Source organism: Leopardus geoffroyi, chromosome A1 (assembly GCF_018350155.1).
Source record: "Leopardus geoffroyi isolate Oge1 chromosome A1, O.geoffroyi_Oge1_pat1.0, whole genome shotgun sequence".
NCBI classification, from domain to species: Eukaryota; Metazoa; Chordata; class Mammalia; order Carnivora; family Felidae; genus Leopardus; species Leopardus geoffroyi.
This window is the reverse complement of record NC_059326.1, coordinates 220,553,684-220,566,993: the sequence shown is the minus strand read 5'-3', so window position 1 is coordinate 220,566,993 and position 13,310 is coordinate 220,553,684. Positions and strand designations below refer to the sequence as shown.

General features: G+C 34.9%; 1 pseudogene; it reads left to right on the top strand.

The window, feature by feature from the left end:
• The first annotated feature begins 1,551 nt into the window (after positions 1 to 1,551).
• The window catches only part of LOC123583462, a 119,910-nt pseudogene continuing 108,151 nt past the window's right edge, over positions 1,552 to 13,310 (top strand).

Here is a 13,310-nt window from a genome sequence, read left to right as displayed (position 1 = left end):
TTCCCTTTCACCAGCACAAATATTCTTGTGTTCATAATTCATTGTGCACGAAGGGATAAAATAATGTGATTTGACAATGTTGAGTATGGATAAATTCTCAAAAAAATTACATGTTGAACAAGAACATAACATGAAAAATTATGTGTGAATATAATTAATTTTTAAAGGGCAAGTTGCATATAAAGGAAATATCTTTGAGATTACAAAAAAGAAACAGAGGGATACTTTATCTTTCCAGACTTTTCAGAGGTATGAGATTCAAAGAAGACATAATCAGGAAAATACCCAAGGTTGTATTCAATGAAAGTTTTTTAAAAGATATATTCAGTATGTGCAATGAATCATTCAGTGCAATTGTTAAATAAGTCTAAATCAGCCAGAAACAGTAAAATCAATCTAAGTTTTGGGCTAATTTAGATGTTTTTAGGGACTAAATCAGCTTTGATAGAGACAATAAGTCTCTTTGATTATTATTTTTCATATAAAATATTGTCCCAATCTAATATTAATATAAAACAATAGTTAAAATTGTCTACCTGCATGTAAACTTAAAGAAGTAACAGGTGCTCCAGGGTGGCTCAGTTGGTTAAACATCCGATTTCAGCTCAGGTCATGATCCCCCAGTTCTCAGGTTCAAACCCTGCTTTGGGTTCACTGCTCTCAGCGTGGAGCCCACTTCGGATTCCCCTGTCCCTCCTCTCTCTGCCTGTCACCTGCTTGCACTCTCCCTCTCTCTCAAAAATAAATAAACATTTAAAAATAAAAAAATAAGCGACCTAAGGTTACTATTTTCTTTTTCTATTGAGCACTCCCTTTCTCTAACTTTTAGAAGAAATATGTAGTTTAATGATTAATGATTGCATAAAGAAAACATTGTTGCTGGAGTTTAAAACTTTTTCACGTAAAGTACATTAGATACTTTACAAAAACCCTCAATATGTTTTTATTGTTGTAAAACTTTTTTTATATACTTTATTTAATATTTGAGAGAGACAGAGAGAGAGAGAGACAGAGACAGAGCATGAGCAGGGGAGAGGCAGAGAGAGAGAGGGAGACAAAGAATCCGAAGCAGGCTCCAGGCTCCAAGCTGTCAGCACAGAGCCTGACGCAGGGATGCAACTCTCCAACTGCGAGATTCTGACCTGAGCGGAAGTCAGATGCTTAACCTACAGAGCCACCCAGGTGCCCCTGTTTTTATTGTTATAGAGCCAGAAAGCATATTTCATAAGCACTGATGAAATGCGTCAGGAGAATGAAGATGTGACCCCTGCTTTCCTTCTTTTTGAAGAATGTTTGTAGCAGTTAGGCGTTTCTTAACTTCAAATATTGGCTGAGGGGACAGGAGATGAGCTAATTTTTCTCTTTATTTATTACTTTATTATTTTTTTTAATTTACTTTATTCTCTATATATTTACCTTATTCACTATTTACCCACAGATCAACAAAGCTATACTTGAGAAGTTGTACTTCAGGTATGACAACAGAGGAAACTTGCTCACACTTGGACTTCATTTAGATGATGAGATTCTAGATTTTGAGCTCCTGTCGCCATGAGGCGCTTCGAGAATGGGCGAGTGTGCTTTGTGTGTGGGAAGAACATAGAGCATTTGGAGCAGGTGGAGGATAATAGCAGCCACCTTTCACCTCCAAAACTCCCCGGCTTCCCGTACTCACACCCTCGCCTCCTGTCACTTCGGCGATAGTCTCAGGAGAGACCAAAACCACAATCCCAAATGAATCATTCCGGGACTCCTGACCCTTAGTAATTATGTGACATAATAAATATTTGTTAGTTTAAGCTGTTGTGTTTCAGAGAAATTTATCATAAAACAACAATCAAGCAACTTTGCTTCCAACTCCATTCTGTCTTCCAGATAAAGTTTGGCTGAATTAATTCTGATGCCCACCTATATCTGTGGTCACAGAGAAGAGTTCAGTGAGAACAATGCAATTCTAGAAACATAAAATCCTCCAAATTGTGAAGTACGGCAGTATGTGACCCTTTGCTTTTTCAAAATTTCATTCCTTGAGGGAAAATAAAGTCTCAGGAGGAAATTAAAAATTTCTATAAATGAAAACATTTTCTTTTTCTTAAAGAAAAACAAAATAAAACAAAGAATGAAAACTCTCCTCGGTCTCAGATATACTAAAGTTACAAAAAAGAAAAAAAAAAAAAAGAAAGAAAGAAAAACATCTACTCCTCCATTTCTAATTCTACCCTGGACCTGATGAATTTCATTCATTCCTCCGCAGTCTCACATATTCCAACTCAAATCTCTCATGTGTCATATTTTTTCCCCAAATTATTGGACTGTTGATAGGATAAAAAACAGTTCCATAGACAAGCCTTACAGTCATAACATTTAGAAAGAACGAACAAATCCCAGAACCACTATTGTAGCTTAAAACCAAAGCAACATTGCCCTTAATCAATTACCATTTCACAAGATAAAGCAGTAACCCTGGAATGTTATACATGTTATAACCCACATCCACATTGCTTTTGCTCAACTTTCGCTTGAACTTATAAATAATATTATTCAAGGAAAGGGAATAGACTAATAGAGGTAAAGCAACTATAGCAAAAAAAGCAAGAGAAAGGCATTTTGTTTTAACTTTGTAAGGAGGCAGGTCAATCTGTTTTGTTTGTTTGTTTGTTTGTTTGTTTTGTTGGTTTTGGTTTTTGACCGATGCTTTTAAGATTCCTTAGATAAGAATCTTTTATAAAACAAACAAGAGGGCTTTTTCCCCCAACAAATTAGGGTAACTCTAGTTGCTGTAACCAACCCCAAATTTCAGTGAATTAATGTGATAGGGTTTATTTCCCATCAGATTATAGTCCAACGTGGTGCCTTCCAATTCACAGGTGACTTTTCTGCACATAATGATTTGGGAATCAAGGCTTCTTCCTTGTATCTTGTAGCTCCCCCACCCCATAGGAACCTCAGGGTCACCAGTCAAAAAGAAAATATGATTATGTAGAGGGAGAACTCATTATTTACCTGTCTTAGCATCAATAAATATACTTCATTTGTACTCACATGACCACTTCTAGATGCTTTGAAAGTCTGAAGGAAAATATGCTCTTCTACTTGCTGGGGAACTTTTGCTCAATGACAGTGCCTAATTGTGGAAGCACTAATGTTAATGAATATTGGCCTCTCTCAGCTTCACTATGTTTCTTGTATTATAGTAGTGGTGGTGTTTGTTGAATGCTTACATTTTCCACTTATATTATAGATATTAACAAAATTAATCTTCAGGACAATCTTATCAGTTCAGTATTAGTTTGCCCCACTTTATATGTATGAATGCACTAAGGCATTGAGAAATTAGCTTTCCCCAGGCACCTTTCTAAAGATGAAAAAGCTGGGAGTCAAAATCTTGCAGTCTAGTTCCAACAACAACAACAACAACAACAACAAACAACAACAACACCTTCTCTTGATGTCTATTATATATAATTAAAATATGGTGTATAATTCTCTTTATACCATTGCCTTTCCAGATGCCCAAGGATGAATTAAGACTCCTCTCACATTTGCAGACTACATGCTCTGTATTTGCAATTATAAACTCTGTAAGCCAAGTTCAAGTTCATAGACCCACAATAACATTTTCAACCTACTCATTATGATTTTCTACATCCTTTGCTAGATTACAGGGTCCTTATGGATTTTGCTATGGTGACTATTTCTGACTAACTCCTCCCCTGGGGAGAATCTCTCCTAATTTCTGAACATGAACAGCCCTTAAGTTTGCTTCCAAATTCAAAGGCTTTGGGAGTCTAGTAAGGACAAATGGGCCTTAGCTTTGAATCTCTTGGTCCTTAACCAATCCTCTGTCTTTCAGTGGCTTCAGAAATAATGCTTTTCTTTGCATTGAATCCAAGACTGGGTTTATATTTTGAATTTCTGTCAGAAATTGTCTACTGTCAGATTTTTGTCTACTTATTTATTGTAGGTCCATGAGAATTGTTAAGTGTCAAACATTTACGTTGTTCCTTTCTGCTGCATATAAACACAGGTCTGTGGTTTTTGCTAAATATTGAGTTCCCCCCTCTTTTTTTAACTTGCTGTTATTCTGCATCACATTTTTTCCTGTGTATTTCTCTCTAAAATTTGACTTGTATGTTTACATTTTTAGACACAGCAAGTCAATGGATTTGCTTTTTAAAAATACATTGTTGGGGCGCCTGGGTGGCGCAGTCGGTTAAGCTTCCGACTTCAGCCAGGTCACGATCTCGCGGTCCGTGAGTTCGAGCCCCGCGTCAGGCTCTGGGCTGATGGCTCAGAGCCTGGAGTCTGTTTCTGATTCTGTGTCTCCCTCTCTCTCTGCCCCTCCCCCATTCATGCTCTGTCTCTCTCTGTCCCAAAAATAAATAAACGTTGAAAAAAAATTATAAAAAAAAATAAAAATACATTGTTGTAGCAAACTTTGCCCATTTGCAAACTCCTGTCTAGGGTGAATTGACCACAGAGGGATTTTTTAAACAGCAGAAATCTTTTCAAAATGTAAACCTGATCACATGAATCTCTGCTTCCCCTTGTCTTTAATAATTTTCACACAGGTTTAAAACCCACATGATTAGCTCTCTGTCTACTTCACCAACAACAAACTCTCACTGAGGAGTAACACATAGGGAAATATCAAAATCAAGGTAGAAGACAAAAAACAAAGATGCTACAGAAATTTGAAGATTCTGGTACCTGTAACTAGAAAAATATTAGGTGTGACCCATTTTCTGAGATAATGGGGATGAGATCTTTAACATATCTTCTTAGGGGAGACCCAAGTTAATCCATAACACTCTCAGACCATATGAAATCAAATTAGATAGTAATAACAGAAAGACAGCTAGAAAGTTTGCAAATATTTGGAACTTACAAAATATACTGAAAATATAGCTTTATAAAATGTAAGAGCATGCAGCAAAAACTGGGCTTAGCAGAAAATTTATGTGATTAAAATGCATATATTAGAAAATAAAAAATCTATAATCAATAAACTAAGCTTCCACATTCAGCAACTAGAGAAGGAAAAATAATTTAAGCCTCAAGCAAGAAGGAAAACAAAAGAAACTAAAATGGAAATCAATGAAATTAAAAATGGGAAAACAAGAGAAAATTGATGTAACCAGAGGCTGGTTCTCAAAACGCAAAATATCAAAATTCAATTGTATTTCTCTCTATCGAAAGATATCAAGACTCTCCAAACTGATCCATAGGGTCAATGTAATCCCAGCATCATTGTTTCTTAATTGAAATGCTTTTATATTTATAAGACCATGGCTTAACACACCCTTCTGAAAAACCAAGGTGAGAACACATTACTGGATACTATGCTAAATGAGACAGTGAGAATTTGTACAAATATGAAAACAGTGACCAATGAAACATAATAAAGATTCAGAAATAAATAATACACCTAGAAATGATTGACTTATGATAGAGCTGCCTTGAAGAGAGATGGGAAAGAATGGTATTTTTTAAAGAATTATTTTTTTAATAAAATGCAATGTGTAGAATAATCATAAATGGGCACTGGGAATTGCCAAACCGGTTAAAAGAATATCTGCGTGTGAATTAAAGAGCATCCTTTTAGATCCGCTTGAAGATGCTGGTAAGCCATGCTAGGTACCTGTTAACATTTTGCCCACTTATTTCCTTTGTAAACTGGCCTTTACTCATATAAACCACAATGATTTTGGTCTGTTGGCTTTCAGTCTATAAAACAAACTCAGTTTTCTAAAACTGATCTTCAAAAACATACAGAAAATCAATTCAAATCTGGAAAACTTTCATTAAAGGCATGAATTTTGGAAGTGTTACATTTTCTAAGGGATATTTCTAGCATCTTTTGGGTAATATAATAAATACGTCACAGTGGCTCTTCTGTTTTGTTGTTTTGTTTTGCCTATTTAAATAACCTTTCAGATGAATTCTGTATCATTGTAATAGCAATTTCCTGGCTAAAGTTTTCAAATGTAAGAAGGTGAAGCAAATGGCTAAAGGCCATGTCTTAAACTAGCAAATAAAATAGTCTGGCAGCTGCCTAAATTATTTTCAAGCATTTTGGCACATCTCTATGTAAAAAAATGGTTATGGTTCCAAGGGTTTTCTGCAGACAGAATCGTTTGTCAAACTGTAACAAAACTTTTTCAATTTTTATTAGGAAAGTTATGAAGCTGAACTACCGAAGTCACTTGCACTATCTGGCGGTTAAAAAATATCTAGGGAGAGTGAATGCTTTCATATCTCTGTACAAGTGTAAGCATATGTGTATGCTCACGAATGCATTTTAAGCACCATTAATGCCGATAAAGGGTGGCACTGCAGTCATTTTTCATGAGTGGTGGTTTCATTGATGCGGTCTCTCTTGAACAACCCTCCTTAGCTCATGTGCCTTGCAGAAATAGCTCAGTATGTTCATTCATCATTTGAATGATGGTGGTAAAACCTCCACTCTTTTTTTCCCCTATAGAACTAGTGTATTTTCATGGGCTGTGCTTTTTAAGCTCATTAATAGCAATGATGTTGTATGGTTGTCTCCAATTCTTTCCATGGGCCATTGCTCACATCATAGGAAGCAATAAAAGGCAGGAGGTAGAATATGGAAAAGGAGGGGACCCCTGGTGTGTTGGAGTGGTTGAGGTGACAACCAACCACTTTACATTATCATTAAGAAGCCAAGGAATATACAAAGGGAAGATGAAAGGTGAGTAAAATGAAGCAATAGAATAGATCTCTCTCTCTCTCTCTCTCTCTCTCTCTCTCTCAATTTAGACTACTGTGTAGCTACCACATTTTCTGTGGCAGAGCAATCACTGCAGGTGGGACATTACTTTCAGCACTCCAGACTAGATCGCTGCAATATGCTCTATTTGGAGTTCCCTTGGAAGACCTCCCAGAAGCCTCAGATAATGCAGAGTGCAGCTGTTGGAGATCGTTAGCATAAATAGATTTGGCTTAGCTGGAAGCCTAAGGCTTGGAACCAAAAATATATGTTTGAACTCAAATGTTAGCTCAAAAGCTGGGAAATTAAAAATAAATAAAATAATAAAAAATTAAAACATTCAGATTGTACATTTGGCAGATAAAAGACTTAGGGGCCATTCACTTTGCTTTATTCCTAAAATAAAAAGTAGAATTCTTAGGGAAAGGTGGAAATTGTATGCAGTGTTTTTAGTCAGATAATCGTGAGCTTTTCTGTCACGATTTTGAGTTTGAGTGTGTGTGTGTGTGTGTGTGTATTATAAGATTTATGTAAAATATGTATAGAAATTGACAAGTAATAGTAATTCAAAGTCATTCTTATTAGAAATACAATAAGCAATGTTCTTATTTAAATTATACTAAAATCAATAACACTTATGTTTTTAAAAATGATTCACCAAAGAACACCTTATTCCTTAAAATCTTAGTTTTTTTTAAAAGGAGGTCATATTAAATCAATTGGTTTTACAGTAAAAATAACATTTAAAAAATTTTAAGCCTTTAAAAGATCTTAGTGCCATTGATTCACTTACATTAAATCGACAAAGACAAACATTATTTAAGTACTATATAGTGCTAGGTATGTATCACTAAGGTGACTAACGGCAGGAATTTAAGAGCACAGACAAAACAAAGTACAAGAATACATCCTGGTCCTCTTTTCGAAATTGCTGAGATAAGAAAAGAAAATAAATTTTTAAAAATTTTATTATAAAATGTGTAAGGCTTGATTTGAAACATTTATAATTATATAACATACAGAACACTAAAATCTTCAGACTGCAGTATTTGTACTCAAGGTTTTCTGTTGTCTACAGCTGAACACTTATTTTAATTGAGATTTTACTGGTGTATCTTTCAATTTGACAGTGACTATTTTGTGAGTAGGCATTATTATTTTTTTCATAAATATGTAATGGATGACACTTATAATTAAAAATAAAAAAATGGGTAAGTCAGCCTCAAAATTGAGGTTCTGTATTTATAAATCTAAGTTGTAGAAAACTAAAAATGTCTCCAGAAATCTGAATTAATCTTATCTGATTAGACATAACTGTGAAAAAGTTTCCAATTAATCCTATGTGGATTATAAATTGAAGAACACAGTAGCAGTGACAGGGACTTGTTATTAATTGAAATATTTATGATATTTACATTATAATAAATCCAATCATAATATTGTTTCTGACTCACCACCACCACCACCAATATAAAGACAAAGCAAAAATTGACTAGAATATTCATTTTTAGGAATTATCAAAATTAATATATTTTGTTTGCATTGAAAGCCTTTGGGTAACTTTAATGATTGTTTTCCTTTCCAGGGTTCTTTTTCCCCTGCCCTTTCCAATGTTCGTAAGACCTCCACATGGTTCTTATCTAATAGCTCACCACCATAAGTCAATATATATTAAGGACAAAGAGATGCCCTAAAGGGCTATTAATTACTTACTATTTTGACATTGACATTTCAATAATTTTTGAAAAAATGTTTCTATTCAGTTAAAATTTATCTTTTTTTCCACTTCCTTAAATATTAAACTATATCCTAAATACTTTAACCTATCATCAAAAAGTACAATTATTATGCATATGAAGAATTAAATATTTCAGTTTTAATTATGAACAACATAAAGGTCTTAATTTCATTTTTCTTCAAATTTTACTAATATGTTTCAAATTATCTTTAAAATGCTCTGGTTAGCGATGTGGTAAAGAATCTGTACCCTAAAAGCTATAAAACACTGATGGAAGAAATTGAAGAAGACATAAAGAAATGGAAAAACTTTCCATGTTCATGGATTGGAAGAACAGATATTGTTAAAGTGTCTATATTACCAAAATCAATCTACATATTTAATGCATCTCCATCAAAATACCACCAGCATTTTTTTCACAGAGCAACGCAAAGCTGGAAGGATCACAATTCTGGACTTTGAGTTATATTACAAAGCTATAGTAATCAAAACAGTATGGTTCTGCCACAAAAATGACACATAGCTTAATAGAACAAAAGAGAAAACCCAGAAATGAACCCACAACGATATAGTAAACTACTCTTTGACAAAGTAGGAAAAAGTATTCAATGGAAAAATGGCAGTCTTTACAACAAATGGTGTTAGGAAAACTGGACAGCAACCTGCAAAAGAATGAAACTGGACCACTCTCTTACATCATATCAAAAAATAAACTCAAAGTGCTTTAAAGACCTTGAGACAGGGGTGCCTGGGTGGCTCAGTCGGTTAAGCTTCCGACTTCGGCTCAGGTCATGATCTCGCGGTCCGTGAGTTCAAGCCCTGTGTCGGGCTCTGGGCCGATGGCTCAGAGCCTGGAGCCTGCTTCCGATTCTGTGTCTCCCTCTCTCTCTGCCCCTCCCCCATTCATGCTCTGTCTCTGTCTGTCTCAAAAAAATAAATAAATGTTAAAAAAAATTAATAAAAAAAAAGACCTTGAGACAGAAAATCATCAAAATCCTAGGAGAGAGCACCAAGAAGAGACCTTAGCCATAGTGACATCTTACTTGATATGTCTCCTGAGGCAAGAGAAACAAAAGGAAACATAAACTAATGGGACTTCATCAAGAAAGAAAGCCTTTGCACAGCGAAGGAAATAATCAACAAAACTAAAAGGCAACCTATGGAATGAGAGAAGATATTCACAAATGACATAATGGACAAATGGTTAGTATCCAAAATATATAAAGAACTTATAAAACTCAACACCCAAAAAACAAATAATCCCGTTAAAAGTGGGCAGAATACATGAATAGCCATTTTTCCAAAGAAGACTTACCAGTGGCCAACAAACACAAGAAAAGATTCTCAACATCACTGATCATCTGGGAAATACAAACCAAAACTACAGTGAGTGATGTGTATACAATCAACTATTATTCAGCCATAAAAAAATGAAATCTCACCATTTGCGACGATGTGGATGGAGCTGCAGAGTAATATGCAAGACAAAATATGTCAGAGAAAGACAAATACCATATGATTTTACTCATAGGTGCAATTTCTGACACAAAACAAATGCTCATGGGGATAAAAAGAGAGAAGCAAACCAAGAAGTAGATGCTTAACTATAGAGAACAAACTAATGGTTACCAGATGGGAGGTGAGTGGAGGGATGGGGATTAAGGAAGGCACTTGTGATGAGCATGAGTTGTCGTATGGAAGTGTTGGCTCACCAAACTGTACACCTGAAACTAATATTACAATGTTTAATTGGAATTCAAATAAAAAACACTCTAGTTAATATATTCCAATTATGCCTCTTTGATTATGTCCTTAAGTATTAATATCATATCATATGTATGAGTCTTTTTACATTTTTCATATTTGAGACTGACTAATCTCACATTACACACATGGATAGAATTGCATTTTCCAAATATTTGTTTTTAAATAGTAATAGTCATACTTTGGACCAAAGAAGTCAGAATTATAAGCATTTAACAACTAAAATTTTCAATGTTGAAATGAACTCATTCTGCAAAAATAATTAAAAGCTCTGAATAAAATTTCAAAATTATTTTACAAGGCACAATCATGTGTGTTATTTTGAGGCCAAAGAATGGAGATAAATCTGAATAATTGAGGGCAATATATTCCTCTCTATGTCTCTTGAATATGGAGATGAGTTTGTACATAGATTTAAAAATAATAGAAAACAAAAAAGAGGTAATTTGCCCAAGGTGTGAAACAACTGGTTCCACAGAGGATCATTCCATTCAGAATATATTAACAAAACAGTTGATAATCAAATATGAGATCCATTTCTTACTGTGCAAAATGCTCTGTTTTAGTTTTATATGTGGAAATGTGTTTCATCCCTCTTTAATAAAACCATGTTTTCTTAAATAAAAACAAGAATTTGTATTTAGAAAACCATGCAAATTAAGCTTAACATAAAAGATGTCCTCTGAGAAAGCAGGACTTTAATGAAAATAAAAATTACAACTTCCAAGACTTTCTGTGGGACCTCTTGGGCCGTGTCTGCTTGTCAATGTTAGTAAGTAAGGGATGGTATTATGTATATTTGTTGGCTGACAAAATCTTAAGATTATAAGAATATTTGGATCTATTTTTCAACAAATATTTAATGGCTAAGTGAAGATAAGTTCCCTAGAAGGATATTCTTCTTCATTTTTTAAAAATCAGATTCCAACTTGTAAAAACTGGCATGTGCTCTTTTCCCAAGGTAGTGGACTCTCTGCAGCAATCTCTGTTTTTTTCACTGATTTAATTTCACTAATTTAACAAGCTGTACATTTGCGAAATCCCAAGGAAGCCTATTTGGTAAGCTTCAATATCCTACTAATAGAGCAAACCTCATTTAGCAGAACACCCTCTCATTTTACAGTGGGAGACATAGAATTACTACTAACCAAAATATAAAGGGACAAGCTGCCTATCAGTTTCACTTTGTGTACAAGTCAAAGATAAATATACACATTTATCTAGTCATGCATTACTAATCTAGCAAATTGGAGACACACACACACAGAATATATTGAACATATCATACACACATACACAATATTATAATGGCAATTCTGAAAAGCATAAGTTTATGTTGATCTCTCTGATACCACTATTCAATTAATACTTTCATAGAGATTCATATAAATTGGGTCTTCCTCAAATTAGAGAAAAGCTTAAGTATCTGTGATCTGTTATCCCAAATAGTCTTGTATACTTAATATATGTGTTCCTGTGAATTGAAGATTTTCCTACTTGTATTATTTGTGCCCTCATTCTCTATTTGTTTTAAGACTTTGAGCAAATTGTCTCACCTATCTAATTCCTTGTTACATAATGTATGAAACAAAGCCACCATACATTACCTGATACAAGTAATTGCTTTGGGGATGAGAGAAGGACATTTAAAAAAATATGCTCTTTTGGGGCGCCTGGCTGGCTCAGTCAGTTCAGCGTCCAACTTCTTCCACTCAGGCCATGATCTAGGGGTTTGTGAGTTCGAGCTCCCCATCTGGCTCTGTGTTGAGGGCTCAGAGCCTGGAGCCTGCTGCAGATTCTATGTCTCCCCCTCTCTCTGTCCCTCCCATGCTCATGCTCTGTCTTTCTCTGTCTCTCAATAATAAATAAATGTTATTTTTTTTAATATGCTCTTTTGATTTCAATGAAGAAGTACTACATTTAAAAAGCTCTGGTTTCATGGGGTGCCCGGGGGGCTCAGTCCATTAAACGTGGGCCTCCTGATATTTGTTCAGGTCATGATACCAAGGTTCCTGGGTTGGAACCCCACGTGGAGCCCCACATGAAGCCTGCTTGGGATTCTCTCTCTCCCTCTCTCTCTCTGGTCCTCCCCTGCTCATTCTCTCCAAACAAACAAACAAACAAGCAAACAAAAAACACCTGGCCTCTTTTCCATCTCTCATTCCTTCCCAAGGAGGAGGACTGAATTCTTGATTGGTGACTTTTAGCTGTGGTGGCTTAGCATTTTTCTTCCTCCCATTGTTCAGGAGCCATCTGTCTCTAGATAATGCATATTTTCTGGCATTATCTGGTACATTCTGGTTTGCTCCTCTTCTATAAGTTTTATCAGGGTGGGTCCTTACATGGAGGGCCTATGGATTTCTAAAGCCACCTGTGACAGAATGACTCAGTCATTATGTTTAAGGGCTTCAGAATGGGAAGGAGTAAGTAAATCAGCTTCATCAGTAATTTGCATTATTTTTGGTTCTTTGTAAACTTGATATATTTGATATTGTCTATTTAATAGGTAGTCAACAAATATTTGAGCTTTCAAATTGTATGAAAAGCAGTTCCAAATAAGACCTATAACTTCGGAATGCTCACACTAGTGAATTGCCTATTAAAACAGATAGATGATAATACAACTTCTGTATTGATGTATATGTACATCTATCCTTGAGATTTAAAAACTTATAGTGCCTAGATCATAATTATTAAATATATTGCTACATAATTACAGAACTACAAAATTATTATAAAAGTGAATAGTGCATTCAGCATTGCTGAGTGTTTCTTGAATGGCGTGCAAAAAATTGGCAACAATGAAGTGAAATCCTCAACTAATTTGAAGTAACAATAAACATTAAACTCATTTAAAAATAAATAACAGTGATATCTACACTATACTACAAATAGCATTTCTATGATGCTATTATCAAACATACAACAAATCAAATCTCCTTGGGAAAATAGTGGGTTCTAGCACTAGGGCAATAAATATATAAAATGAGCCTAGGGCATCTTGCAATGCCAAAAAGTAATACTGCTCAAGCACACCTCCCCCACGCCCAACACACACACATATACAATGAT